The following is a 4952-nucleotide window of genomic DNA, read 5'->3' as shown; positions in this document are numbered from 1 at the left end:
AATTTGTTTACAATAAATAAGTTAGAAGATTAATTAATATTTTTAAGGTTAATGATAATAGCAGAATAAAACACAACTAGAAAAGACTGTGGTACACATGAACATAAATAACTAGTAACTGGACTAATAAAGAACTCCACAAATCTGATTATATAGGAAAATAATATATTGGAAAAATGAAAAAAAAACATAAATATGTGGTTCATAGAAAATGGTAAAATGGGATGCCAACTTTGCACATATGACAATATGCTCAACTTCAGTGCCATAAGGAGAAAAAGAAATTTTTTTTTTACCAATATCAGTATTTTAGCAATATCTTTACAACAGTATAAAGCATCTCACAATTTCAAGTGTTTTGCCAATTTAGAATTTGGAACACACACTAAAAATTTTTATTTATTATTCTTTCTTTCTGATTAGTAGTACAATCAGCAAGAAAAAAAATCATACTCTATCTATATTTAACATTTTACACCAGATATTTCCCATGGAATTTTTAATCTCTGAATTTCTCAAAGTATATATTAAAGGTTTCAACTTGGGAGTGATAGCTGTATAAAAAACAGAAATAGATTTATCAATAGGGAAGTTAGAAACAGGTCTAACATACAGGAAAATGCAGGGAACAAAGAAGAGGACAACCACCATGATATGAGAGCTGCAAGTAGACAGGGCTTTTCGCCGTCCTTCCTGACTCTGAGTCTTAAGTGAGCTTAAGATAATTTCATAGGAGAGTAGAAGAAGAACAAAGACTACCATACACATGGCTCCATTGTTGGCAACTACAGTGAGACCAATAAAGTAAGTGTCAGTGCATGCAAGTGCCAATAAAGGGTACATGTCACAGCCAAAGTGGTCAATGACATTAGGTCCACAGAAAGGAAGTTTATATACAGACAGAATTTGAACCAGAGCATGTACAAACCCTCCAGCCCAAGGTGAGCTACAAACCACCAAAAGTGAGATACAAACCTGTTGATTCATGATGGTTAAATAATGAAGTGGTTTACAGATGGCCACATATCAATCATAGGCCATCACCACCAGAAGGAAGACTTCAGCACCACCAAGTAAGTTCTCTACAAAGAGCTGAACAAGACACGCTGTGAAGGAGATGCTCTATTTATCACAAACTAAGTCTTTAAGCAATTTGGGCAAGATGGCAGTGGAATAAACAGCATCCATGAGTGACAGAAAGGCAAGAAAGAAGTACATCAGGGAACCCAAGGAGGGGCTGGCAATAACTGTAACCACAATGAGCAGGTTGCCCATGATTGTCACAATGTACATGAGCAAAAACATAACAAACAATGCTTTTTGCCCAGTAGGATCCTGAGTGAGTCCCAGGAGGACAAATTCTGTGACATTGTTACTCTGTCCCATTTATTAATCTGTCTGTCTTGTTTCAAAAACACTTCAGCACAGAACCTGCTATTAATCCTGAAGAGGGCCATGAATCCATTCAGTCAGGAAGTACATTTTCAATATTACTGTACACAATGATGAACCTGCCAAAAGCATGGAACAAGCATCTATTCAGTTCTTCTTGCAAAGAGCTCCATAATTTCTGTTACTAAATCTCTAAGTGTACATTTCTATCTTTATATGTTTATATTATACCTTTCCCTGACAAGACTATGGGATAGTTTCAGAAGAGGGGATGGAAAGATTGTAAGAATCAGGAGTGATGGCTAACTTCAAGGGAACAGTATTTTCCAGACAAAACTGGAATTGTATGTAGGATCTCACAGCAATTGTCACAATATACACAAGGCCTGCTCAAGATCAGTCTAGACAAAATCCAGCATGAAGAAGAGAAGGTGGCCAAGAAATCCTACCACTTGTTGAGAAGCTACTGGCATTTGATATCTTCCAGAAGAGAATCAGTGTTCTTTGATTCTATGACCCCTAGTAGGTCTGCTACACAATAGCATAGGCCCCACTCCAAAAGTATCTGAGTAACACAAATTATAATCAATGGGTTAACAAAACATTTTGAGAGAAAATGAAATACAATGTTAAGTGGGTAGGGAGGTGAGAAGGGTTTGGAGAAAGATATCATCAAATCGTAGTGTATAAAATTTTCAAACAAATAATAAAATGTTATGTTTTTAATCTGCAAAAAAGAAAGTGGTAGCACTACAGCGAATTGTGACAACTTACTTAGAGCCAATTTTGAGCTGGTGTTATGAGAAGATATTTTACAATATATTCTGTGTATTTCCTAACATCCCTGTGCAACTTGTGTAGTACTGTGATGGTGCACTATTAGAAATAGGTACATTGGAAGCAGGAGAAGACAGAGAACAGGACAGGAGCCTACTACAGAGGACCTCTGAAAGAATCTACCCAGCAGGATATCGAAGCAGATGCTGAGAGACTCATAGCCAAACTTTAGGAAGAGTGCAGGGAATTTTATGGAGGAAGGGGGAGATGGAAAGACCTGGAGTGGACAAGAGCTCTACAAGGAGACCAATGGAGCCAAAAATACCTGAGCCCAGGGTGGCCTGCAGAGATTGATGCTCCAATCAAGGACTATGCATGGAGAGGACCTATACACCCTGCTCAGATGTAGTTCATAGACAAGTCAGTCTCCAAGTGGGTTCCCTAGTAAAGGGAGCAAGGATTGTCTCTGACATGGACTCACTGGCCAGTTTTTTGACCACTTCTCCCTGGGAGGCAGCCTTGCCAGGCCACAGAGGAAGACAATGCAGCCAGTTCTGATGAGACCTGATAGACTAGGGAAGGACAGAAGGGAGAAGTACCTTTCCTATCAGTGGAATAGGGGAAAGGCATAAGGGGAGAAGAAGGAGGAAGAGTGAGATTGGGAGGAGATGAGGAAGGGGGCCACAACTGGGATACAAAATGAATAAATTATAAATAGTAATAATAATAATAAATAATACACAATAATAGAAATAGGCTCTACTAATCTCAAAACACTTTTACTCTTCAAATATATCCTATTTATCTCAAGAAAGAATTTAAACTGTATCAAGTATCCCCAATGTTATTTAACACATTGCTGCCTATAACAATTTTCTCAGTCTATCTGTTTTCCTAGAATTATAATTCTGTCATTTCATCATTGCCAGTATCAGTTGTTTTCACAATTACACATACTGTTGTAATTTTCACAATACTTTTTTTTTAAAACTGGACTGGAACTAACCTGTGACTTCTTAGATGTAGGCTAAAATTATATCTTGAGATTGTCTCATTCTGTATAAGTACTACCAACATTTAGCTGTAAATAGATTTATTTTCCCTTGATTTAAGCAAGTAAATTCCACTCACATGGACTCACATGGAGGACATGTGCAGAGTTCGAGCTTTCTTAGAAGTAGTTGTGATGTTTCTTCTGCATGCTTCCTTTGGGTCAGATCTATAGAAGTCCTTCAGGCCACAGGTTGAAAAGGGCTGGCCTGTTGTAAACACAAGGATATAACATAAAAAATTTATGTCAGTTTTGCCTCATTCATTTCTTGTTTTCTCTGGGTTTTAATACCTTTCAATATTTATTAATAATATTGATATGTTTTCAATAATATTGAGTTTCACTAGGACGAAACTAGGACAAAATGCCAGTGTAAAATTATTTCTATAATAGAGTGAAAATAGATTATTTTATGATAGTGTAAACTGCATTATTAATTAGCAAAGATTTCATTCCATTAAACTGAAGAATAATACGACTACCTTCAGCTTAAGCATTCCTTAATATTATTCTAAAAACTAATGATTTATATAGTTATTAAAAACATATGTTTAAAAATATTTTTATAATTCCAAAAAGATCCTGTGTGACAATGAAGTTATTTACAGTCATAGAGAAGAATAATATTAAATTTTTCAGTAATGTAGAAAATAACCTGAAATAATCATATTAAATAAGTAAATTAGCTTAATGACAAATATCACATTTTTATTTCATTTTGTGTTTTAGGTGTGATATAGATACAAAAACCATATAAGTACAGAAGATCTAAAATAAACAGTGGAACTTTCTAGTGAAACTGAGGGACTTTGAAAGGAGAAGAGAAAGAAAACAGGGAGAACAGAAAGAAATGTGGTAAGTGTTAATCCTCAAAAATGCATACATATTCATATGAAAGTTTTCATATATAATCTAGTATAATCAAAATTAAAGTGAGTTATAAAATATTCTATAGAAGACTATACAATAACAAAATTAGTATCTATATAGAGTATGTAATCCTCTATTAGTTTTTCTATGTAGACACACTAACATTTTTCAGGGAAGATTTTAAGAAACACACAAAAGCTTACATATAGATACTGGAACTTGATTGAATTTTGCTATCATGTATATTAATACTTGAGATACTGAGTAATTGTGAACATTTAAATTGAAATATAGACAAATGTCATCATATATCTTTAATAATATCATATGAATAGTAATGTCTCATAAAATAAAATAAAAATAACCAAATCAGTGGCTTTTTACTACATGAAAAATGTTCCGTTGTTACTCGGAAAAGTGAAAAATAGGCCTCTGAAAGACTCTACTACGTATGGAAGGAAGGGCTGAGACTCATAGCCAAACTTTGGGCAGAATGCAGGGAATCTTATGGAAGAATAGGGAGATAGAAAGACCTGGAGGGGACAGGAGCTCCAAAAGGAGCCCAACAGAGCCAACAACAACAACAACAACAACAACAAATGGGCTCTGGGGGTGTTGCAGATACTGATACCCCAAACAAGGACCATGCATGAAAGGACCTAAAACCACTGCTCAGATGTAGCCCATAAACTCAGTCTCCAAGTGGGTGTCCTAGTAAGGAGAGCAGGGGCTGTCTCTGACATAAGCTCAGGGGCTGGCTCTCTGATCCCATGCCCTTGGGGGGGGGAGGTGCAGCCTTGCCAGACCACAGAGGAAGACTCTGCAGCCAGTCCTGATGAGACCTAATAGGCTAGGGTCAGAT

The 4952-nt window shown here is 36.0% G+C and overlaps 1 pseudogene; it reads right to left on the bottom strand.

Moving 5' to 3' along the window:
• Positions 1–447: 447 nt before the first annotated feature.
• On the bottom strand, positions 448–1386 carry LOC110544503 (olfactory receptor 4A16-like; annotated as a pseudogene).
• Positions 1387–4952: the final 3566 nt, after the last annotated feature.

Source organism: Meriones unguiculatus, chromosome 2 (assembly GCF_030254825.1).
Source record: "Meriones unguiculatus strain TT.TT164.6M chromosome 2, Bangor_MerUng_6.1, whole genome shotgun sequence".
In the NCBI taxonomy this organism is placed as follows: Eukaryota; Metazoa; Chordata; class Mammalia; order Rodentia; family Muridae; genus Meriones; species Meriones unguiculatus.
Note: the sequence above shows the minus strand (reverse complement) of the source record. Positions and strands in the feature narration are given on the sequence as shown.